Source organism: Pseudorasbora parva, chromosome 20 (genome assembly GCF_024679245.1).
Source record: "Pseudorasbora parva isolate DD20220531a chromosome 20, ASM2467924v1, whole genome shotgun sequence".
NCBI lineage: Eukaryota > Metazoa > Chordata > Actinopteri > Cypriniformes > Gobionidae > Pseudorasbora > Pseudorasbora parva.
This window is the reverse complement of record NC_090191.1, coordinates 14,679,760-14,702,935: the sequence shown is the minus strand read 5'-3', so window position 1 is coordinate 14,702,935 and position 23,176 is coordinate 14,679,760. Positions and strand designations below refer to the sequence as shown.

The 23,176-nt window shown below is 42.8% G+C and overlaps 27 non-coding genes across 27 annotated transcripts; all 27 read right to left on the bottom strand.

Moving 5' to 3' along the window:
• Positions 1 to 608: 608 nt before the first annotated feature.
• trnaa-ugc (transfer RNA alanine (anticodon UGC)) lies at positions 609 to 680 on the bottom strand. Its single transcript has one exon. It is a non-coding gene; the product is annotated as a tRNA-Ala (tRNA).
• Positions 681 to 1,126: 446 nt separating this feature from the next.
• trnaa-ugc (transfer RNA alanine (anticodon UGC)) lies at positions 1,127 to 1,198 on the bottom strand. The gene has a single exon. It is a non-coding gene; the product is annotated as a tRNA-Ala (tRNA).
• A 656-nt stretch (positions 1,199 to 1,854) lies between these two features.
• Positions 1,855 to 1,926, bottom strand: trnaa-ugc (transfer RNA alanine (anticodon UGC)). Its single transcript has one exon. It is a non-coding gene; the product is annotated as a tRNA-Ala (tRNA).
• A 447-nt stretch (positions 1,927 to 2,373) lies between these two features.
• On the bottom strand, positions 2,374 to 2,445 carry trnaa-ugc (transfer RNA alanine (anticodon UGC)). The gene has a single exon. It is a non-coding gene; the product is annotated as a tRNA-Ala (tRNA).
• Positions 2,446 to 2,893: 448 nt separating this feature from the next.
• trnaa-ugc (transfer RNA alanine (anticodon UGC)) lies at positions 2,894 to 2,965 on the bottom strand. The gene has a single exon. It is a non-coding gene; the product is annotated as a tRNA-Ala (tRNA).
• A 461-nt stretch (positions 2,966 to 3,426) lies between these two features.
• On the bottom strand, positions 3,427 to 3,498 carry trnaa-ugc (transfer RNA alanine (anticodon UGC)). Its single transcript has one exon. It is a non-coding gene; the product is annotated as a tRNA-Ala (tRNA).
• A 978-nt stretch (positions 3,499 to 4,476) lies between these two features.
• Positions 4,477 to 4,548, bottom strand: trnaa-ugc (transfer RNA alanine (anticodon UGC)). Its single transcript has one exon. It is a non-coding gene; the product is annotated as a tRNA-Ala (tRNA).
• A 654-nt stretch (positions 4,549 to 5,202) lies between these two features.
• On the bottom strand, positions 5,203 to 5,274 carry trnaa-ugc (transfer RNA alanine (anticodon UGC)). Its single transcript has one exon. It is a non-coding gene; the product is annotated as a tRNA-Ala (tRNA).
• Positions 5,275 to 7,482: 2,208 nt separating this feature from the next.
• Positions 7,483 to 7,554, bottom strand: trnaa-ugc (transfer RNA alanine (anticodon UGC)). The gene has a single exon. It is a non-coding gene; the product is annotated as a tRNA-Ala (tRNA).
• A 1,487-nt stretch (positions 7,555 to 9,041) lies between these two features.
• trnaa-ugc (transfer RNA alanine (anticodon UGC)) lies at positions 9,042 to 9,113 on the bottom strand. Its single transcript has one exon. It is a non-coding gene; the product is annotated as a tRNA-Ala (tRNA).
• Positions 9,114 to 9,559: 446 nt separating this feature from the next.
• On the bottom strand, positions 9,560 to 9,631 carry trnaa-ugc (transfer RNA alanine (anticodon UGC)). The gene has a single exon. It is a non-coding gene; the product is annotated as a tRNA-Ala (tRNA).
• Positions 9,632 to 10,288: 657 nt separating this feature from the next.
• trnaa-ugc (transfer RNA alanine (anticodon UGC)) lies at positions 10,289 to 10,360 on the bottom strand. Its single transcript has one exon. It is a non-coding gene; the product is annotated as a tRNA-Ala (tRNA).
• A 447-nt stretch (positions 10,361 to 10,807) lies between these two features.
• trnaa-ugc (transfer RNA alanine (anticodon UGC)) lies at positions 10,808 to 10,879 on the bottom strand. Its single transcript has one exon. It is a non-coding gene; the product is annotated as a tRNA-Ala (tRNA).
• A 657-nt stretch (positions 10,880 to 11,536) lies between these two features.
• On the bottom strand, positions 11,537 to 11,608 carry trnaa-ugc (transfer RNA alanine (anticodon UGC)). Its single transcript has one exon. It is a non-coding gene; the product is annotated as a tRNA-Ala (tRNA).
• Positions 11,609 to 12,055: 447 nt separating this feature from the next.
• On the bottom strand, positions 12,056 to 12,127 carry trnaa-ugc (transfer RNA alanine (anticodon UGC)). Its single transcript has one exon. It is a non-coding gene; the product is annotated as a tRNA-Ala (tRNA).
• A 1,227-nt stretch (positions 12,128 to 13,354) lies between these two features.
• trnaa-ugc (transfer RNA alanine (anticodon UGC)) lies at positions 13,355 to 13,426 on the bottom strand. Its single transcript has one exon. It is a non-coding gene; the product is annotated as a tRNA-Ala (tRNA).
• A 968-nt stretch (positions 13,427 to 14,394) lies between these two features.
• On the bottom strand, positions 14,395 to 14,466 carry trnaa-ugc (transfer RNA alanine (anticodon UGC)). Its single transcript has one exon. It is a non-coding gene; the product is annotated as a tRNA-Ala (tRNA).
• Positions 14,467 to 14,927: 461 nt separating this feature from the next.
• trnaa-ugc (transfer RNA alanine (anticodon UGC)) lies at positions 14,928 to 14,999 on the bottom strand. The gene has a single exon. It is a non-coding gene; the product is annotated as a tRNA-Ala (tRNA).
• A 979-nt stretch (positions 15,000 to 15,978) lies between these two features.
• On the bottom strand, positions 15,979 to 16,050 carry trnaa-ugc (transfer RNA alanine (anticodon UGC)). Its single transcript has one exon. It is a non-coding gene; the product is annotated as a tRNA-Ala (tRNA).
• A 657-nt stretch (positions 16,051 to 16,707) lies between these two features.
• Positions 16,708 to 16,779, bottom strand: trnaa-ugc (transfer RNA alanine (anticodon UGC)). Its single transcript has one exon. It is a non-coding gene; the product is annotated as a tRNA-Ala (tRNA).
• Positions 16,780 to 17,223: 444 nt separating this feature from the next.
• trnaa-ugc (transfer RNA alanine (anticodon UGC)) lies at positions 17,224 to 17,295 on the bottom strand. Its single transcript has one exon. It is a non-coding gene; the product is annotated as a tRNA-Ala (tRNA).
• Positions 17,296 to 17,952: 657 nt separating this feature from the next.
• On the bottom strand, positions 17,953 to 18,024 carry trnaa-ugc (transfer RNA alanine (anticodon UGC)). The gene has a single exon. It is a non-coding gene; the product is annotated as a tRNA-Ala (tRNA).
• Positions 18,025 to 18,472: 448 nt separating this feature from the next.
• Positions 18,473 to 18,544, bottom strand: trnaa-ugc (transfer RNA alanine (anticodon UGC)). The gene has a single exon. It is a non-coding gene; the product is annotated as a tRNA-Ala (tRNA).
• Positions 18,545 to 19,005: 461 nt separating this feature from the next.
• trnaa-ugc (transfer RNA alanine (anticodon UGC)) lies at positions 19,006 to 19,077 on the bottom strand. The gene has a single exon. It is a non-coding gene; the product is annotated as a tRNA-Ala (tRNA).
• Positions 19,078 to 20,055: 978 nt separating this feature from the next.
• On the bottom strand, positions 20,056 to 20,127 carry trnaa-ugc (transfer RNA alanine (anticodon UGC)). The gene has a single exon. It is a non-coding gene; the product is annotated as a tRNA-Ala (tRNA).
• A 654-nt stretch (positions 20,128 to 20,781) lies between these two features.
• trnaa-ugc (transfer RNA alanine (anticodon UGC)) lies at positions 20,782 to 20,853 on the bottom strand. The gene has a single exon. It is a non-coding gene; the product is annotated as a tRNA-Ala (tRNA).
• A 1,686-nt stretch (positions 20,854 to 22,539) lies between these two features.
• On the bottom strand, positions 22,540 to 22,611 carry trnaa-ugc (transfer RNA alanine (anticodon UGC)). Its single transcript has one exon. It is a non-coding gene; the product is annotated as a tRNA-Ala (tRNA).
• Between the last annotated feature and the right edge of the window lie 565 nt (positions 22,612 to 23,176).

Below are 23,176 nucleotides of genomic sequence, written 5' to 3'. Positions count from 1 at the left end.
CTTTGAAGTGCTAGCTTGAGTAAAAGGGACATGAAACTCACCACAACCTTCACAGGGGGCAGTAGCTCAATGGTAGAGTATATGCTTTGCATGTATGAGGCTAAAGGAAAGTTCCAAATTGCTTTAAAATGCTGGGGATTGAACCCAGGACATTTGTTGCAAAAAAAATCCAACAAAACAACTTTACAATTCTACGTGGTGACACAGGAACTTTCTTTGGAGACGCTGGGGATTGAACCCAGGAGCTCATACATGCAAAGCATGTGTTCTACCACTGAGCCACTGACCCTACTGAAGGTTAAGCTGAGATACATGTACCTTATACTCAAGCTAGCTGCCATTTTTCCAAATATAAATTAGGCAGAGAGAGATGCACAACAGATAAAGCTTTGAGGTGAAGTATAACTATCCTTGGAGTTGCTGGAGATTGAACCCATGACCACATGCATGCAAAGCATATGCTCTACCACTGAACCACTGGCCCTTGTGAATGTTGGGCTGAGTTACATGTGCCTTGTACTCAAGCTAGATGCTAATTTCCCAACTAAATAATTAGGCAGAGAGAGATGTGCAACAGATAAAGGTTTGAGTTAAATGATAACTTTCCTTGGAGATGCTGGGGATTGAACCCAGGACCTCATACATGCAAAGCATGCGCTCTACCACTGAGCTACATCCCCTGACGGAATGAAGCAAGTTTCCTGCAGGCTAGTGGATAGTTCCACATTGATTTGAAATGCTAGCTTGAGTAAAAGGGACATGAAACTCACCACAACCTTCACAAGGGGCAGTAGCTCAATGGTAGAGCATATACTTTGCATGTGTGAGGCTAATGGAAAGTTCCACATTCCTTTAAATTGCTGTGGATTGAAACCAGGACCTTTGTTGCAAAAAAAATAAAAAATAAATCTTTTCAATTCTTCAACTTTCCTTGGAGACGCTGAGATTGAACCGAGGAGCTCATACATGCAAAGCATGTTCTCTACCACTAAACCACTGGCCCTTGTGAATGTTGGGCTGAGTTACAAGTGCCTTGTACTCAAGCTAGATGCAAATTTCCCAACTAAAAAATTAGGCAGAGAGAGATGTGCAACAGAAAAAGCTTTGAGTTAAAGGATGACTTTCTTGGAGATGCTGGGGATTGAACCCAGGACCTCATACATGCAAAGCATGCGCTCTACCACTGAGCTACATCCCCTGATGGACTGAAGAAAGTTTCCTGCAGGCGAGTGGAAAGTTCCACATTGCTAAGAAATGCTAGCTTGAGTAAAAGGGACATGAAACTCACCACAACCTTCACAGGGGCAGTAGCTCAATGGTAGAGTATAAACTTTGCATGTATGAGGCTAAAGGAAAGTTCCAAATTGCTTTAAAATGCTGGGGATTGAACCCAGGACATTTGTTGCAAAAAAAATCCAACAAAACAACTTTACAATTCTACGTGGTGACACAGGAATTTTCTTTGGAGACGGTGGGGATTGAACCCAGGAGCTCATACATGCAAAGCATGTGTTCTACCACTGAGCCACTGGCCCTAGTAAAGGTTGGGCTGAGATACATGTACCTTATACTCAAGCTAGCTGCCATTTTTCCAAATATAAATTAGGAAGAGAGAGATGCACAAAAGATTAAACTTTGAGGTGAAGTATAACTATCCTTGGAGTTGCTGGAGATTGAACCCATGACCACATGCATGCAAAGCATATGCTCTACCACTGAACCACTGGCCCTTGTGAATGTTGGGCTGAGTTACATGTGCCTTGTACTCAAGCTAGATGCTAATTTCCCAACCAAATAATTAGGCAGAGAGAGATGTGCAACAGATAAAGGTTTGAGTTAAATGATAACTTTCCTTGGAGATGCTGGGGATTGAACCCAGGACCTCATACATGCAAAGCATGCGCTCTACCACTGAGCTACATCCCCTGACGGAATGAAGCAAGTTTCCTGCAGGCTAGTGGAAAGTTCCACATTGCTTTGAAATGCTAGCTTGAGTAAAAGGGACATGAAACTCACCACAACCTTCACAAGGGGCAGTAGCTCAATGGTAGAGCATATACTTTGCATGTGTGAGGCTAATGGAAAGTTCCACATTCCTTTAAATTGCTGGGGATTGAAACCAGGACCTTTGTTGCAAAAATAATAAAAAATAAAACTTTTCAATTCTACAACTTTCCTTGGAGACGCTGAGATTGAACCCAGGAGCTCATACATGCAAAGCATGTTCTCTACCACTGAACCACTGGCCCTTGTGAATGTTGGGCTGAGTTACAAGTGCCTTGTACTCAAGCTAGATGCTAATTTCCCAACTAAAAAATTAGGCAGAGAGAGATGTGCAACAGATAAAGGTTTGAGTTAAAGTATAACTTTCCTTGGAGATGCTGGGGATTGAACCCAGGACCTCATACATGCAAAGCATGCGCTCTACCACTGAGCTACATCCCCTGATGGACTGAAGCAAGTTTCCTGCAGCCTAGTGGAAAGTTCCACATTGCGTTGAAATGCTAGCTTGAGTAAAAGGGACATGTAACTCACCACAACCTTCACAAGAGGCAGTAGCTCAATGGTAGAGCATATACTTTGCATGTGTGAGGCTAATGGAAAGTTCCACATTCCTATAAATTGCTGGGGATTGAAACCAGGACCTTTGTTGCAAAAAAAAATAAAAAATAAAACTTTTCAATTCTACAACTTTCCTTGGAGACGCTGAGATTGATCCCAGGAGCTCATACATGCAAAGCATGTTCTCTACCACTGAACCACTGGCCCTTGTGAATGTTGGGCTGAGTTACAAGTGCCTTGTACTCAAGCTAGATGCTAATTTCCCAACTAAATAATTAGGCAGAGAGAGATGTGCAACAGATAAAGGTTTGAGTTAAAGGATAACTTTCCTTAGAGATGCTGGGGATTGAACCCAGGACCTCATACATGCAAAGCATGCGCTCTACCACTGAGCTACATCCCCTGATGGACTGAAGCAAGTTTCCTGCAGGCTAGTGGAAAGTTCCACATTGCTTTGAAATGCTAGCTTGAGTAAAAGGGACATGAAACTCACCACAACCTTCACAAGGGGCAGTAGCTCAATGGTAGAGCAGGTGCTTTGCATGTATGAGGCTAAAGGAAAGTTCCAAATTGCTTTAAAATGCTGGGGATTGAACCCAGGACATTTGTTGCAAAAAAATCCAACAAAATAACTTTACAATTCTACGTGGTAACACAGGAACTTTCCTTGGAGAAGCTGGGGATTGAACCCATGACCACATGAATGCAAGGCATATGCTCTACCACTGAGCTACTGTCACTTGAGAAAGCTGTGCTGAGTTACATGTGCCTTGTACTCAAGCTAGATGCTAATTTCCCAACTAAATAATTAGGCAGAGAGAGATGTGCAACAGATAAAGGTTTGAGTTAAAGGATAACTTTCCTTGGAGATGCTGGGGATTGAACCCAGGACCTCATACATGCAAAGCATGCGCTCTACCACTGAGCTACATCCCCTGATGGACTGAAGCAAGTTTCCTGCAGGCTAGTGGAAAGTTCCACATTGCTTTGAAATGCTAGCTTGAGTAAAAGGGACATGAAACTCACCACAACCTTCACAAGGGGCAGTAGCTCAATGGTAGAGCAGGTGCTTTGCATGTATGAGGCTAAAGGAAAGTTCCAAATTGCTTTAAAATGCTGGGGATTGAACCCAGGACATTTGTTGCAAAAAAATCCAACAAAAAAACTTTACAATTCTACGTGGTAAGACGGGAACTTTCCTTGGAGAAGCTGGGGATTGAACCCATGACCACATGAATGCAAAGCATATGCTCTACCACTGAGCTACTGTCACTTGAGAAAGCTGTGCTGAGTTACATGTGCCTTGTACTCAAGCTAGTTGTTATTTTTCCAAATATAAATTTGGCAGAGAGAGATGTGCAACAGAAAAAGCTTTGAGTTAAAGGATGACTTTCTTGGAGATGCTGGGGATTGAACCCAGGACCTCATACATGCAAAGCATGCAGTCTACCACTGAGCTACATCCCCTGATGGACTGAAGCAAGTTTCCTGCAGCCTAGTGGAAAGTTCCACATTGCGTTGAAATGCTAGCTTGAGTAAAAGGGACATGTAACTCACCACAACCTTCACAAGAGGCAGTAGCTCAATGGTAGAGCATATACTTTGCATGTGTGAGGCTAATGGAAAGTTCCACATTCCTTTAAATTGCTGGGGATTGAAACCAGGACCTTTGTTGCAAAAAAAATAAAAAATAAAACTTTTCAATTCTACAACTTTCCTTAGAGACGCTGAGATTGAACCCAGGAGCTCATACATGCAAAGCATGTGCTGTACCACTGAACCACTGGCCCTTGTGAATGTTGGGCTGAGTTACATGTGCTTTGTACTCAAGCTAGATGCTAATTTTCCAACTAAATAATTAGGCAGAGAGAGATGTGCAACAGATAAAGGTTTGAGTTAAAGGAAAACTTTCCTTGGAGATGCTGGGGATTGAACCCAGGACCTCATACATGCAAAGCATGCGCTCTACCACTGAGCTACATCCCCTGATGGACTGAAGCAAGTTTCCTGCAGGCTAGTGGAAAGTTCCACATTGCTTTGAAGTGCTAGCTTGAGTAAAAGGGACATGAAACTCACCACAACCTTCACAGGGGGCAGTAGCTCAATGGTTGAGTATATGCGTTGCATGTATGAGGCTAAAGGAAAGTTCCAAATTGCTTTAAAATGCTGGGGATTGAACCCAGGACATTTGTTGCAAAAAAATCCAACAAAACAACTTTACAATTCTACGTGGTGACACGGGAACTTTCTTTGGAGACGGTGGGGATTGAACCCAGGAGCTCATACATGCAAAGCATGTGTTCTACCACTGAGCCACTGGCCCTAGTGAAGGTTGGGCTGAGATACATGTACCTTATACTCAAGCTAGCTGCCATATTTCCAAATATAAATTAGGCAGAGAGAGATGCACAACAGATAAAGCTTTGAGGTGAAGTATAACTATCCTTGGAGTTGCTGGAGATTGAACCCATGACCACATGCATGCAAAGCATATGCTCTACCACTGAGCTACTGGCACTTGATAAAGCTGTGTTGAGTTACATGTGCCTTGTACTCAAGCTAGTTGTTATTTTTCCAAATATAAATTTGGCAGAGAGAGATGTGCAACAGATAAAGCTTTGAGTTAAAGGATGACTTTCTTGGAGATGCTGGGGATTGAACCCAGGACCTCATACATGCAAAGCATGCACTCTACCACTGAGCTACATCCCCTGATGGACTGAAGCAAGTTTCCTGCAGCCTAGTGGAAAGTTCCACATTGCGTTGAAATGCTAGCTTGAGTAAAAGGAACATGTAACTCACCACAACCTTCACAAGAGGCAGTTGCTCAATGGTAGAGCATATACTTTGCATGTGTGAGGCTAATGGAAAGTTCCACATTCCTTTAAATTGCTGGGGATTGAAACCAGGACTTTTGTTGCAAAAAAAATAAAAAATAAAACTTTTCAATTCTTCAACTTTCCTTGGAGATGCTGAGATTGAACCCAGGAGCTCATACATGCAAAGCATGTGCTCTACCACTGAACCACTGGCCCTTGTGAATGTTGGGCTGAGTTACATGTGCCTTGTACTCAAGCTAGATGCTAATTTTCCAACTAAATAATTAGGCAGAGAGAGATGTGCAACAGATAAAGGTTTGAGTTAAAGGAAAACTTTCCTTGGAAATGGTGATTGAACCCAGGACCTCATACATGCAAAGCATGCGCTCTACCACTGAGCTACATCCCCTGATGGACTGAAGCAAGTTTCCTGCAGGCTAGTGGAAAGTTCCACATTGCTTTGAAATGCTAGCTTGAGTAAAAGGGACATGAAACTCACCACAACCATCACAAGGGGCAGTAGCTCAATGGTAGAGCATATGCTTTGCATGTATTAGGCTAATGGAAAGTTCCAAATTGCTTTAAATGCTGGGGATTGAACCCAGGACCTTTTTTGCAAAAGTTTTTTGCAAAAAAAATACAAAAAAATCCTTACAATTCAACAAATTTCTTTGGAGACACTGGGGATTGAACCCAGGAGCTCATACATACAAAGCATGCGCTCTACCACTGAGCCACTGGACTTGTGAAGGTTGGGCTGAGTTACATGTACCTTATACTCAAGCTAGTTGCTATTTTTCCAAATATAAATTAGGCAGTGAGAGATGCGCAACAGATAAAGCTTAGTGTTGAAGGACAATATCCTTTGGAGTAGCTGGGGATTGAACCCATGACCACATGCATGCAAAGCATATGCTCTACCACTGAGCTACTGGCACTTGAGAAAGCTGTGCTGAGTTACATTTGCCTTGTACTCAAGCTAGTTGCTATTTTTCAAAATATAAATTTGGCAGAGAGAGATGTGCAACAGATAAAGTTTTGAGTTAAAGGATGACTTTCTTGGAGATGCTGGGGATTGAACACAGGAACTCATACATGCAAAGCATGTGCTCTACCACTGAGCTACATCCCCTGATGGACTAACGCAAGTTTCCTGCAGGCGAGTGGAAAGTTCCACATTGCTTTGAAATGCTAGCTTGAGTAAAAGGGACATGTAACTCACCACAACCTTCACAAGAGGCAGTAGCTCAATGGTAGAGCATATACTTTGCATGTGTGAGGCTAATGGAAAGTTCCACATTCCTTTAAATTGCTGGGGATTGAAACCAGGACCTTTGTTGCAAAAAAAATAAAAAATAAAACTTTTTAATTCTACAACTTTCCTTGGAGACGCTGAGATTGTACCCAGGAGCTCATACATGCAAAGCATGTTCTCTACTACTGAACCACTGGCCCTTGTGAATGTTGGGCTGAGTTACGAGTGCCTTGTACTCAAGCTAGATGCAAATTTCCCAACTAAAAAATTAGGCAGAGAGAGATGTGCAACAGATAAAGGTTTAAGGATAACGGATAACTTTCCATGGAGATGCTGGGGATTGAACCCAGCACCTCATAGATGCAAAGCATGCGGTCTACCACTGAGCTACATCCCCTGATGGACTGAAGCAAGTTTCCTGCAGCCTAGTGGAAAGTTCCACATTGCGTTGAAATGCTAGCTTGAGTAAAAGGGACATGTAACTCACCACAACCTTCACAAGAGGCAGTAGCTCAATGGTAGAGCATATACTTTGCATGTGTGAGGCTAATGGAAAGTTCCACATTCCTTTAAATTGCTGGGGATTGAAACCAGGACCTTTGTTGCAAAAAATAAATAAAAAATAAAACTTTTCAATTCTACAACTTTCCTTGGAGACGCTGAGATTGAACCCAGGAGCTCATACATGCAAAGCATGTGCTGTACCACTGAACCACTGGCCCTTGTGAATGTTGGGCTGAGTTACATGTGCTTTGTACTCAAGCTAGATGCTAATTTTCCAACTAAATAATTAGGCAGAGAGAGATGTGCAACAGATAAATGTTTGAGTTAAAGGAAAACTTTCCTTGGAGATGCTGGGGATTGAACCCAGGACCTCATACATGCAAAGCATGCGCTCTACCACTGAGCTACATCCCCTGATGGACTGAATCATGTTTCCCGCAGGCTAGTGGAAAGTTCCACATTGCTTTAAAATGCTAGCTTGAGTAAAAGGGACATGAAACTCACCACAACCTTCACAAGGGGCAGTAGCTCAATGGTAGAGCATATACTTTGCATGTGTGAGGCTAATGGAAAGTTCCACATTCCTTTAAATTGCTGGGGATTGAAACCAGGACCTTTGTTGCAAAAAAAATAAAAAATAAATCTTTTCAATTCTACAACTTTCCTTGGAGACGCTGAGATTGAACCGAGGAGCTCATACATGCAAAGCATGTTCTCTACCACTGAACCACTGGCCCTTGTGAATGTTGGGCTGAGTTACAAGTGCCTTGTACTCAAGCTAGATGCAAATTTCCCAACTAAAAAATTAGGCAGAGAGAGATGTGCAACAGAAAAAGCTTTGAGTTAAAGGATGACTTTCTTGGAGATGCTGGGGATTGAACCCAGGAACTCATACATGCAAAGCATGTGCTCTACCACTGAGCTACATCCCCTGATGGACTAACGCAAGTTTCCTGCAGGCGAGTGGAAAGTTCCACATTGCTTTGAAATGCTAGCTTGAGTAAAAGGGACATGTAACTCACCACAACCTTCACAAGAGGCAGTAGCTCAATGGTAGAGCATATACTTTGCATGTGTGAGGCTAATGGAAAGTTCCACATTCCTTTAAATTGCTGGGGATTGAAACCAGGACCTTTGTTGCAAAAAAAATAAAAAATAAAACTTTTTAATTCTACAACTTTCCTTGGAGACGCTGAGATTGTACCCAGGAGCTCATACAAGCAAAGCATGTTCTCTACTACTGAACCACTGGCCCTTGTGAATGTTGGGCTGAGTTACAAGTGCCTTGTACTCAAGCTAGATGCAAATTTCCCAACTAAAAAATTAGGCAGAGAGAGATGTGCAACAGATAAAGGTTTAAGGATAACGGATAACTTTCCGTGGAGATGCTGGGGATTGAACCCAGGACCTCATAGATGCAAAGCATGCGGTCTACCACTGAGCTACATCCCCTGATGGACTGAAGCAAGTTTCCTGCAGCCTAGTGGAAAGTTCCACATTGCGTTGAAATGCTAGCTTGAGTAAAAGGGACATGTAACTCACCACAACCTTCACAAGAGGCAGTAGCTCAATGGTAGAGCATATACTTTGCATGTGTGAGGCTAATGGAAAGTTCCACATTCCTTTAAATTGCTGGGGATTGAAACCAGGACCTTTGTTGCAAAAAAAAAATAAAAAATAAAACTTTTCAATTCTACAACTTTCCTTGGAGACGCTGAGATTGAACCCAGGAGCTCATACATGCAAAGCATGTGCTGTACCACTGAACCACTGGCCCTTGTGAATGTTGAGCTGAGTTACATGTGCTTTGTACTCAAGCTAGATGCTAATTTTCCAACTAAATAATTAGGCAGAGAGAGATGTGCAACAGATAAAGGTTTGAGTTAAAGGAAAACTTTCCTTGGAGATGCTGGGGATTGAACCCAGGACCTCATACATGCAAAGCATGCGCTCTACCACTGAGCTACATCCCCTGATGGACTGAAGCATGTTTCCCGCAGGCTAGTGGAAAGTTCCACATTGCTTTAAAATGCTAGCTTGAGTAAAAGGGACATGAAACTCACCACAACCTTCACAAGGGGCAGTAGCTCAATGGTAGAGCATATACTTTGCATGTGTGAGGCTAATGGAAAGTTCCACATTCCTTTAAATTGCTGGGGATTGAAACCAGGACCTTTGTTGCAAAAAAAATAAAAAATAAATCTTTTCAATTCTACAACTTTCCTTGGAGACGCTGAGATTGAACCGAGGAGCTCATACATGCAAAGCATGTTCTCTACCACTGAACCACTGGCCCTTGTGAATGTTGGGCTGAGTTACAAGTGCCTTGTACTCAAGCTAGATGCAAATTTCCCAACTAAAAAATTAGGCAGAGAGAGATGTGCAACAGAAAAAGCTTTGAGTTAAAGGATGACTTTCTTGGAGATGCTGGGGATTGAACCCAGGACCTCATACATGCAAAGCATGCGCTCTACCACTGAGCTACATCCCCTGATGGACTGAAGCAAGTTTCCTGCAGGCGAGTGGAAAGTTCCACATTGCTAAGAAATGCTAGCTTGAGTAAAAGGGACATGAAACTCACCACAACCTTCACAGGGGGCAGTAGCTCAATGGTAGAGTATATGCTTTGCCTGTATGAGGCTAAAGGAAAGTTCCAAATTGCTTTAAAATGCTGGGGATTGAACCCAGGACATTTGTTGCAAAAAAAATCCAACAAAACAACTTTACAATTCTACGTGGTGACACGGGAACTTTCTTTGGAGACGCTGGGGATTGAACCCAGGAGCTCATACATGCAAAGCATGTGTTCTACCACTGAGCCACTGGCCCTAGTGAAGGTTTGGCTGAGATACATGTACCTTATACTCAAGCTAGCTGCCATTTTTCCAAATATAAATTAGGCAGAGAGAGATTCACAACAGATAAAGCTTTGAGGTGAAGTATAACTATCCTTGGAGTTGCTGGAGATTGAACCCATGACCACATGCATGCAAAGCATATGCTCTACCACTGAACCACTGGCCCTTGTGAATGTTGGGCTGAGTTACATGTGCCTTGTACTCAAGCTAGATGCTAATTTCCCAACTAAATAATTAGGCAGAGAGAGATGTGCAACAGATAAAGGTTTGAGTTAAATGATAACTTTCCTTGGAGATGCTGGGGATTGAACCCAGGACCTCATACATGCAAAGCATGCGCTCTACCACTGAGCTACATCCCCTGACGGAATGAAGCAAGTTACCTGCAGGCTAGTGGAAAGTTCCACATTGCTTTGAAATGCTAGCTTGAGTAAAAGGGACATGAAACTCACCACAACCTTCACAAGGGGCAGTAGCTCAATGGTAGAGCATATACTTTGCATGTGTGAGGCTAATGGAAAGTTCCACATTCCTTTAAATTGCTGGGGATTGAAACCAGGACCTTTGTTGCAAAAAAAATAAAAAATAAAGCTTTTCAATTCTACAACTTTCCTTGGAGACGCTGAGATTGAACCCAGGAGCTCATACTTGCAAAGCATGTTCTCTACCACTGAACCACTGGCCCTTGTGAATGTTGGGCTGAGTTACAAGTGCCTTGTACTCAAGCTAGATGCTAATTTCCCAACTAAAAAATTAGGCAGAGAGAGATGTGCAACAGATAAAGGTTTGAGTTAAAGGATAACTTTCCTTGGAGATGCTGGGGTTTGAACCCAGGACCTCATACATGCAAAGCATGCGCTCTACCACTGAGCTACATCCCCTGATGGACTGAAGCAAGTTTCCTGCAGGCGAGTGGAAAGTTCCACATTGCTAAGAAATGCTAGCTTGAGTAAAAGGGACATGAAACTCACCACAACCTTCACAGGGGGCAGTAGCTCAATGGTAGAGTATATGCTTTGCCTGTATGAGGCTAAAGGAAAGTTCCAAATTGCTTTAAAATGCTGGGGATTGAACCCAGGACATTTGTTGCAAAAAAAATCCAACAAAACAACTTTACAATTCTACGTGGTGACACGGGAACTTTCTTTGGAGACGCTGGGGATTGAACCCAGGAGCTCATACATGCAAAGCATGTGTTCTACCACTGAGCCACTGGCCCTAGTGAAGGTTGGGCTGAGATACATGTACCTTATACTCAAGCTAGCTGCCATTTTTCCAAATATAAATTAGGCAGAGAGAGATTCACAACAGATAAAGCTTTGAGGTGAAGTATAACTATCCTTGGAGTTGCTGGAGATTGAACCCATGACCACATGCATGCAAAGCATATGCTCTACCACTGAACCACTGGCCCTTGTGAATGTTGGGCTGAGTTACATGTGCCTTGTACTCAAGCTAGATGCTAATTTCCCAACTAAATAATTAGGCAGAGAGAGATGTGCAACAGATAAAGGTTTGAGTTAAATGATAACTTTCCTTGGAGATGCTGGGGATTGAACCCAGGACCTCATACATGCAAAGCATGCGCTCTACCACTGAGCTACATCCCCTGACGGAATGAAGCAAGTTACCTGCAGGCTAGTGGAAAGTTCCACATTGCTTTGAAATGCTAGCTTGAGTAAAAGGGACATGAAACTCACCACAACCTTCACAAGGGGCAGTAGCTCAATGGTAGAGCATATACTTTGCATGTGTGAGGCTAATGGAAAGTTCCACATTCCTTTAAATTGCTGGGGATTGAAACCAGGACCTTTGTTGCAAAAAAAATAAAAAATAAAGCTTTTCAATTCTACAACTTTCCTTGGAGACGCTGAGATTGAACCCAGGAGCTCATACTTGCAAAGCATGTTCTCTACCACTGAACCACTGGCCCTTGTGAATGTTGGGCTGAGTTACAAGTGCCTTGTACTCAAGCTAGATGCTAATTTCTCAACTAAAAAATTAGGCAGAGAGAGATGTGCAACAGATAAAGGTTTGAGTTAAAGGATAACTTTCCTTGGAGATGCTGGGGTTTGAACCCAGGACCTCATACATGCAAAGCATGCGCTCTACCACTGAGCTACATCCCCTGATGAACTGAAGCAAGTTTCCTGCAGCCTAGTGGAAAGTTCCCCATTGCGTTGAAATGCTAGCTTGAGTAAAAAGGGACATGTAACTCACCACAACCTTCACAAGAGGCAGTAGCTCAATGGTAGAGCACCAGATAAAGCACCAGGAGCTCATACATGCAAAGCATGTGTTCTACCACTGAGCCACTGGCCCTAGTGAAGGTTGGGCTGAGATACATGTACCTTATACTCAAGCTAGCTGCCATTTTTCCAAATATAAATTAGGCAGAGAGAGATGCACAACAGATAAAGCTTTGAGGTGAAGTATAACTATCCTTGGAGATGCTGGAGATTGAACCCATGACCACATGCATGCAAAGCATATGCTCTACCACTGAGCTACTGGCACTTGAGAAAGCTGTGTTGAGTTACATGTGCCTTGTACTCAAGCTAGTTGTTATTTTTCCAAATATAAATTTGGCAGAGAGAGATGTGCAACAGATAAAGCTTTGAGTTAAAGGATGAATTTCTTGGAGATGCTGGGGATTGAACCCAGGACCTCATACATGCAAAGCATGCGCTCTACCACTGAGCTACATGCCCTGATGGACTGAAGCAAGTTTCCTAATTCCTACTAAAATTCCTAAGTTTCCTAATTTTCCAACTAAATAATTAGGCAGAGAGAGATGTGCAACAGATAAAGGTTTGAGTTAAAGGAAAACTTTCCTTGGAGATGCTGGGGATTGAACCCAGGACCTAATACATGCAAAGCATGCGGTCTACCACTGAGCTACATCCCCTGATGGACTGAAGCAAGTTTCCTGCAGGCTAGTGGAAAGTTCCACATTGCGTTAAAATGCTAGCTTGAGTAAAAGGGACATGTAACTCACCACAACCTTCACAAGAGGCAGTAGCTCAATGGAAGAGCATATACTTTGCATGTGTGAGGCTAATGGAAAGTTCCACATTCCTATAAATTGCTGGGGATTGAAACCAGGACCTTTGTTGCAAAAAAAACTTAAAAAAAAAACTTTTCAATTCTACAACTTTCCTTGGAGACGCTGAGATTGATCCCAGGAGCTCATACATGCAAAGCATGTTCTCTACCACTGAACCACTGGCCCTTGTGAATGTTGGGCTGAGTTACAAGTGCCTTGTACTCAAGCTAGATGCTAATTTCCCAACTAAATAATTAGGCAGAGAGAGATGTGCAACAGATAAAGGTTTGAGTTAAAGGATAACTTTCCTTGGAGATGCTGGGGATTGAACCCAGGACCTCATACATGCAAAGCATGCGCTCTACCACTGAGCTACATCCCCTGATGGACTGAAGCAAGTTTCCTGCAGGCTAGTGGAAAGTTCCACATTGCTTTGAAATGCTAGCTTGAGTAAAAGGGACATGAAACTCACCACAACCTTCACAAGGGGCAGTAGCTCAATGGTAGAGCAGGTGCTTTGCATGTATGAGGCTAAAGGAAAGTTCCAAATTGCTTTAAAATGCTGGGGATTGAACCCAGGACATTTGTTGCAAAAAAAATAAAAAATAAAACTTTTCAATTCTACAACTTTCCTTGGAGACGGTGAGATTGAACCCAGGAGCTCATACATGCAAAGCATGTTCTCTACCACTGAACCACTGGCCCTTGTGAATGTTGGGCTGAGTTACAAGTGCCTTGTACTCAAGCTAGATGCTAATTTCCCAACTAAAAAATTAGGCAGAGAGAGATGTGCAACAGATAAAGGTTTGAGTTAAAGGATAACTTTCCTTGGAGATGCTGCGGATTGAACCCAGGACCTCATACATGCAAAGCATGCGCTCTACCACTGAGCTACATCCCCTGATGGACTGAAGCAAGTTTCCTGCAGCCTAGTGGAAAGTTCCACATTGCGTTGAAATGCTAGCTTGAGTAAAAGGGACATGTAACTCACCACAACCTTCACAAGAGGCAGTAGCTCAATGGAAGAGCATTTACTTTGCATGTGTGAGGCTAATGGAAAGTTCCACATTCCTATAAATTGCTGGGGATTGAAACCAGGACCTTTGTTGCAAAAAAAAAATAAAAAAAAAAACTTTTCAATTCTACAACTTTCCTTGGAGACGCTGAGATTGATCCCAGGAGCTCATACATGCAAAGCATGTTCTCTACCACTGAACCACTGGCCCTTGTGAATGTTGGGCTGAGTTACAAGTGCCTTGTACTCAAGCTAGATGCTAATTTCCCAACTAAATAATTAGGCAGAGAGAGATGTGCAACAGATAAAGGTTTGAGTTAAAGGATAACTTTCCTTGGAGATGCTGGGGATTGAACCCAGGACCTCATACATGCAAAGCATGCGCTCTACCACTGAGCTACATCCCCTGATGGACTGAAGCAAGTTTCCTGCAGGCTAGTGGAAAGTTCCACATTGCTTTGAAATGCTAGCTTGAGTAAAAGGGACATGAAACTCACCACAACCTTCACAAGGGGCAGTAGCTCAATGGTAGAGCAGGTGCTTTGCATGTATGAGGCTAAAGGAAAGTTCCAAATTGCTTTAAAATGCTGGGGATTGAACCCAGGACATTTGTTGCAAAAAAATCCAACAAAATAACTTTACAATTCTACGTGGTAACACAGGAACTTTCCTTGGAGATGCTGGGGATTGAACCCATGACCATATGAATGCAAGGCATATGCTCTACCACTGAGCTACTGTCACTTGAGAAAGCTGTGCTGAGTTACATGTGCCTTGTACTCAAGCTAGATGCTAATTTCCCAACTAAATAATTAGGCAGAGAGAGATGTGCAACAGATAAAGGTTTGAGTTAAAGGATAACTTTCCTTGGAGATGCTGGGGATTGAACCCAGGACCTCATACATGCAAAGCATGCGCTCTACCACTAAGCTACATCCCCTGATGGACTGAAGCAAGTTTCCTGCAGGCTAGTGGAAAGTTCCACATTGCTTTGAAATGCTAGCTTGAGTAAAAGGGACATGAAACTCACCACAACCTTCACAAGGGGCAGTAGCTCAATGGTAGAGCAGGTGCTTTGCATGTATGAGGCTAAAGGAAAGTTCCAAATTGCTTTAAAATGCTGGGGATTGAACCCAGGACATTTGTTGCAAAAAAATCCAACAAAATAACTTCACAATTCTACGTGGTAAGACAGGAACTTTCCTTGGAGAAGCTGGGGATTGAACCCATGACCACATGAATGCAAAGCATATGCTCTACCACTGAGCTACTGTCACTTGAGAAAGCTGTGCTGAGTTACATGTGCCTTGTACTCAAGCTAGTTGTTATTTTTCCAAATATAAATTTGGCAGAGAGAGATGTGCAACAGAAAAAGCTTTGAGTTAAAGGATGACTTTCTTGGAGATGCTGGGGATTGAACCCAGGACCTCATACATGCAAAGCATGCAGTCTACCACTGAGCTACATCCCCTGATGGACTGAAGCAAGTTTCCTGCAGCCTAGTGGAAAGTTCCACATTGCGTTGAAATGCTAGCTTGAGTAAAAGGGACATGTAACTAACCACAACCTTCACAAGAGGCAGTAGCTCAATGGTAGAGCATATACTTTGCATGTGTGAGGCTAATGGAAAGTTCCACATTCCTTTAAATTGCTGGGGATTGAAACCAGGACCTTTGTTGCAAAAAAAAAAAAAAAATAAAACTTTTCAATTCTACAACTTTCCTTAGAGACGCTGAGATTGAACACAGGAGCTCATACATGCAAAGCATGTGCTGTACCACTGAACCACTGGCCCTTGTGAATTTTGGGCTGAGTTACATGTGCTTTGTACTCAAGCTAGATGCTAATTTTCCAACTAAATAATTAGGCAGAGAGAGATGTGCAACAGATAAAGGTTTGAGTTAAAGGAAAACTTTCCTTGGAGATGCTGGGGATTGAACCCAGGACCTCATACATGCAAAGCATGCGCTCTACCACTGAGCTACATCCCCTGATGGAGTGAAGCAAGTTTCCTGCAGGCTAGTGGAAAGTTCCACATTGCTTTGAAGTGCTAGCTTGAGTAAAAGGGACATGAAACTCACCACAACCTTCACAGGGGGCAGTAGCTTAATGGTAGAGTATATGCTTTGCATGTATGAGGCTAAAGGAAAGTTCCAAATTGCTTTAAAATGCTGGGGATTGAACCCAGGACATTTGTTGCAAAAAAAATCCAACAAAACAACTTTACAATTCTACGTGGTGACACAGGAACTTTCTTTGGAGACGCTGGGGATTGAACCCAGGAGCTCATACATGCAAAGCATGTGTTCTACCACTGAGCCACTGGCCCTAGTGAAGGTTGGGCTGAGATACATGTACCTTATACTCAAGCTAGCTGCCATTTTTCCAAATATAAATTAGGCAGAGAGAGATGCACAACAGATAAAGCTTTGAGGTGAAGTATAACTATCCTTGGAGTTGCTGGAGATTGAACCCATGACCACATGCATGCAAAGCATATGCTCTACCACTGAACCACTGGCCCTTGTGAATGTTGGGCTGAGTTACATGTGCCTTGTACTCAAGCTAGATGCTAATTTCCCAACTAAATAATTAGGCAGAGAGAGATGTGCAACAGATAAAGGTTTGAGTTAAATGATAACTTTCCTTGGAGATGCTGGGGATTGAACCCAGGACCTCATACATGCAAAGCATGCGCTCTACCACTGAGCTACATCCCCTGACGGAATGAAGCAAGTTTCCTGCAGGCTAGTGGAAAGTTCCACATTGCTTTGAAATGCTAGCTTGAGTAAAAGGGACATGAAACTCACCACAACCTTCACAAGGGGCAGTAGCTCAATGGTAGAGCATTTACTTTGCATGTGTGAGGCTAATGGAAAGTTCCACATTCCTTTAAATTGCTGTGGATTGAAACCAGGACCTTTGTTGCAAAAAAAATAAAAAATAAATATTTTCAATTCTTCAACTTTCCTTGGAGACGCTGAGATTGAACCGAGGAGCTCATACATGCAAAGCATGTTCTCTACCACTGAACCACTGGCCCTTGTGAATGTTGGGCTGAGTTACAAGTGCCTTGTACTCAAGCTAGATGCAAATTTCCCAACTAAAAAATTAGGCAGAGAGAGATGTGCAACAGAAAAAGCTTTGAGTTAAAGGATGACTCTTGGAGATGCTGGGGATTGAACCCAGGACCTCATACATGCAAAGTATGCGCTCTACCACTGAGCTACATCCCCTGATGGACTGAAGAAAGTTTCCTGCAGGCGAGTGGAAAGTTCCACATTGCTAAGAAATGCTAGCTTGAGTAAAAGGGACATGAAACTCACCACAACCTTCACAGGGGGCAGTAGCTCAATGGTAGAGTATAAACTTTGCATGTATGAGGCTAAAGGAAAGTTCCAAATTGCTTTAAAATGCTGGGGATTGAACCCAGGACATTTGTTGCAAAAAAAATCCAACAAAACAACTTTACAATTCTACGTGGTGACACAGGAATTTTCTTTGGAGACGGTGGGGATTGAACCCAGGAGCTCATACATGCAAAGCATGTGTTCTACCACTGAGCCACTGGCCCTAGTGAAGGTTGGGCTGAGATACATGTACCTTATACTCAAGCTAGCTGCCATTTTTCCAAATATAAATTAGGCAGAGAGAGATGCACAACAGATAAAGCTTTGAGGTGAAGTATAACTATCCTTGGAGTTGCTGGAGATTGAACCCATGACCACATGCATGCAAAGCATATGCTCTACCACTGAACCACTGGCCCTTGTGAATGTTGGGCTGAGTTACATGTGCCTTGTACTCAAGCTAGATGCTAATTTCCCAACCAAATAATTAGGCAGAGAGAGATGTGCAACAGATAAAGGTTTGAGTTAAATGATAACTTTCCTTGGAGATGCTGGGGATTGAACCCAGGACCTCATACATGCAAAGCATGCGCTCTACCACTGAGCTACATCCCCTGACGGAATGAAGCAAGTTTCCTGCAGGCTAGTGGAAAGTTCCACATTGCTTTGAAATGCTAGCTTGAGTAAAAGGGACATGAAACTCACCACAACCTTCACAAGGGGCAGTAGCTCAATGGTAGAGCATATACTTTGCATGTGTGAGGCTAATGGAAAGTTCCACATTCCTTTAAATTGCTGGGGATTGAAACCAGGACCTTTGTTGCAAAAAAAAATAAAAAATAAAACTTTTCAATTCTACAACTTTCCTTGGAGACGCTGAGATTGATCCCAGGAGCTCATACATGCAAAGCATGTTCTCTACCACTGAACCACTGGCCCTTGTGAATGTTGGGCTGAGTTACAAGTGCCTTGTACTCAAGCTAGATGCTAATTTCCCAACTAAATAATTAGGCAGAGAGAGATGTGCAACAGATAAAGGTTTGAGTTAAAGGATAACTTTCCTTAGAGATGCTGGGGATTGAACCCAGGACCTCATACATGCAAAGCATGCGCTCTACCACTGAGCTACATCCCCTGATGGACTGAAGCAAGTTTCCTGCAGGCTAGTGGAAAGTTCCACATTGCTTTGAAATGCTAGCTTGAGTAAAAGGGACATGAAACTCACCACAACCTTCACAAGGGGCAGTAGCTCAATGGTAGAGCAGGTGCTTTGCATGTATGAGGCTAAAGGAAAGTTCCAAATTGCTTTAAAATGCTGGGGATTGAACCCAGGACATTTGTTGCAAAAAAATCCAACAAAATTACTTTACAATTCTACGTGGTAACACAGGAACTTTCCTTGGAGAAGCTGGGGATTGAACCCATGACCACATGAATGCAAGGCATATGCTCTACCACTGAGCTACTGTCACTTGAGAAAGCTGTGCTGAGTTACATGTGCCTTGTACTCAAGCTAGATGCTAATTTCCCAACTAAATAATTAGGCAGAGAGAGATGTGCAACAGATAAAGGTTTGAGTTAAAGGATAACTTTCCTTGGAGATGCTGGGGATTGAACCCAGGACCTCATACATGCAAAGCATGCGCTCTACCACTGAGCTACATCCCCTGATGGACTGAAGCAAGTTTCCTGCAGGCTAGTGGAAAGTTCCACATTGCTTTGAAATGCTAGCTTGAGTAAAAGGGACATGAAACTCACCACAACCTTCACAAGGGGCAGTAGCTCAATGGTAGAGCAGGTGCTTTGCATGTATGAGGCTAAAGGAAAGTTCCAAATTGCTTTAAAATGCTGGGGATTGAACCCAGGACATTTGTTGCAAAAAAATCCAACAAAATAACTTTACAATTCTACGTGGTAAGACGGGAACTTTCCTTGGAGAAGCTGGGGATTGAACCCATGACCACAGGAATGCAAAGCATATGCTCTACCACTGAGCTACTGTCACTTGAGAAAGCTGTGCTGAGTTACATGTGCCTTGTACTCAAGCTAGTTGTTATTTTTCCAAATATAAATTTGGCAGAGAGAGATGTGCAACAGAAAAAGCTTTGAGTTAAAGGATGACTTTCTTGGAGATGCTGGGGATTGAACCTAGGACCTCATACATGCAAAGCATGCAGTCTACCACTGAGCTACATCCCCTGATGGACTGAAGCAAGTTTCCTGCAGCCTAGTGGAAAGTTCCACATTGCGTTGAAATGCTAGCTTGAGTAAAAGGTAAATGTAACTCACCACAACCTTCACAAGAGGCAGTAGCTCAATGGTAGAGCATATACTTTGCATGTGTGAGGCTAATGGAAAGTTCCACATTCCTTTAAATTGCTGGGGATTGAAACCAGGACCTTTGTTGCAAAAAAAATAAAAAATAAAACTTTTCAATTCTACAACTTTCCTTAGAGACGCTGAGATTGAACCCAGGAGCTCATACATGCAAAGCATGTGCTGTACCACTGAACCACTGGCCCTTGTGAATGTTGGGCTGAGTTACATGTGCTTTGTACTCAAGCTAGATGCTAATTTTCCAACTAAATAATTAGGCAGAGAGAGATGTGCAACAGATAAAGGTTTGAGTTAAAGGAAAACTTTCCTTGGAGATGCTGGGGATTGAACCCAGGACCTCATACATGCAAAGCATGCGCTCTACCACTGAGCTACATCCCCTGATGGACTGAAGCAAGTTTCCTGCAGGCTAGTGGAAAGTTCCACATTGCTTTGAAGTGCTAGCTTGAGTAAAAGGGACATGAAACTCACCACAACCTTCACAGGGGGCAGTAGCTCAATGGTTGAGTATATGCGTTGCATGTATGAGGCTAAAGGAAAGTTCCAAATTGCTTTAAAATGCTGGGGATTGAACCCAGGACATTTGTTGCAAAAAAATCCAACAAAACAACTTTACAATTCTACGTGGTGACACGGGAACTTTCTTTGGAGACGGTGGGGATTGAACCCAGGAGCTCATACATGCAAAGCATGTGTTCTACCACTGAGCCACTGGCCCTAGTGAAGGTTGGGCTGAGATACATGTACCTTATACTCAAGCTAGCTGCCATTTTTCCAAATATAAATTAGGCAGAGAGAGATGCACAACAGATAAAGCTTTGAGGTGAAGTATAACTATCCTTGGAGTTGCTGGAGATTGAACCCATGACCACATGCATGCAAAGCATATGCTCTACCACTGAGCTACTGGCACTTGAGAAAGCTGTGTTGAGTTACATGTGCCTTGTACTCAAGCTAGTTGTTATTTTTCCAAATATAAATTTGGCAGAGAGAGATGTGCAACAGATAAAGCTTTGAGTTAAAGGATGACTTTCTTGGAGATGCTGGGGATTGAACCCAGGACCTCATACATGCAAAGCATGCACTCTACCACTGAGCTACATCCCCTGATGGACTGAAGCAAGTTTCCTGCAGCCTAGTGGAAAGTTCCACATTGCGTTGAAATGCTAGCTTGAGTAAAAGGAACATGTAACTCACCACAACCTTCACAAGAGGCAGTTGCTCAATGGTAGAGCATATACTTTGCATGTGTGAGGCTAATGGAAAGTTCCACATTCCTTTAAATTGCTGGGGATTGAAACCAGGACTTTTGTTGCAAAAAAAATAAAAAATAAAACTTTTCAATTCTTCAACTTTCCTTGGAGATGCTGAGATTGAACCCAGGAGCTCATACATGCAAAGCATGTGCTCTACCACTGAACCACTGGCCCTTGTGAATGTTGGGCTGAGTTACATGTGCCTTGTACTCAAGCTAGATGCTAATTTTCCAACTAAATAATTAGGCAGAGAGAGATGTGCAACAGATAAAGGTTTGAGTTAAAGGAAAACTTTCCTTGGAAATGGTGATTGAACCCAGGACCTCATACATGCAAAGCATGCGCTCTACCACTGAGCTACATCCCCTGATGGACTGAAGCAAGTTTCCTGCAGGCTAGTGGAAAGTTCCACATTGCTTTGAAATGCTAGCTTGAGTAAAAGGGACATGAAACTCACCACAACCATCACAAGGGGCAGTAGCTCAATGGTAGAGCATATGCTTTGCATGTATTAGGCTAATGGAAAGTTCCAAATTGCTTTAAATGCTGGGGATTGAACCCAGGACCTTTTTTGCAAAAGTTTTTTGCAAAAAAAATACAAAAAAATCCTTACAATTCAACAAATTTCTTTGGAGACACTGGGGATTGAACCCAGGAGCTCATACATACAAAGCATGCGCTCTACCACTGAGCCACTGGACTTGTGAAGGTTGGGCTGAGTTACATGTACCTTATACTCAAGCTAGTTGCTATTTTTCCAAATATAAATTAGGCAGTGAGAGATGCGCAACAGATAAAGCTTAGTGTTGAAGGACAATATCCTTTGGAGTAGCTGGGGATTGAACCCATGACCACATGCATGCAAAGCATATGCTCTACCACTGAGCTACTGGCACTTGAGAAAGCTGTGCTGAGTTACATTTGCCTTGTACTCAAGCTAGTTGCTATTTTTCAAAATATAAATTTGGCAGAGAGAGATGTGCAACAGATAAAGTTTTGAGTTAAAGGATGACTTTCTTGGAGATGCTGGGGATTGAACCCAGGAACTCATACATGCAAAGCATGTGCTCTACCACTGAGCTAGATCCCCTGATGGACTGAAGCATGTTTCCCGCAGGCTAGTGGAAAGTTCCACATTGCTTTAAAATGCTAGCTTGAGTAAAAGGGACATGAAACTCACCACAACCTTCACAAGGGGCAGTAGCTCAATGGTAGAGCATATACTTTGCATGTGTGAGGCTAATGGAAAGTTCCACATTCCTTTAAATTGCTGGGGATTGAAACCAGGACCTTTGTTGCAAAAAAAATAAAAAATAAATCTTTTCAATTCTACAACTTTCCTTGGAGACGCTGAGATTGAACCGAGGAGCTCATACATGCAAAGCATGTTCTCTACCACTGAACCACTGGCCCTTGTGAATGTTGGGCTGAGTTACAAGTGCCTTGTACTCAAGCTAGATGCAAATTTCCCAACTAAAGAATTAGGCAGAGAGAGATGTGCAACAGATAAAGGTTTGAGTTAAAGGATGACTTTCCTTGGAGATGCTGGGGATTGAACCCAGGACCTCATACATGCAAAGCATGCGCTCTACCACTGAGCTACATCCCCTGATGGAGTGAAGCAAGTTTCCTGCAGGCTAGTGGAAAGTTCCACATTGCTTTGAAGTGCTAGCTTGAGTAAAAGGGACATGAAACTCACCACAACCTTCACAGGGGGCAGTAGCTCAATGGTAGAGTATATGCTTTGCATGTATGAGGCTAAAGGAAAGTTCCAAATTGCTTTAAAATGCTGGGGATTGAACCCAGGACATTTGTTGCAAAAAAAATCCAACAAAACAACTTTACAATTCTACGTGGTGACACAGGAACTTTCTTTGGAGACGCTGGGGATTGAACCCAGGAGCTCATACATGCAAAGCATGTGTTCTACCACTGAGCCACTGGCCCTAGTGAAGGTTGGGCTGAGATACATGTACCTTATACTCAAGCTAGCTGCCATTTTTCCAAATATAAATTAGGCAGAGAGAGATGCACAACAGATAAAGCTTTGAGGTGAAGTATAACTATCCTTGGAGTTGCTGGAGATTGAACCCATGACCACATGCATGCAAAGCATATGCTCTACCACTGAACCACTGGCCCTTGTGAATGTTGGGCTGAGTTACATGTGCCTT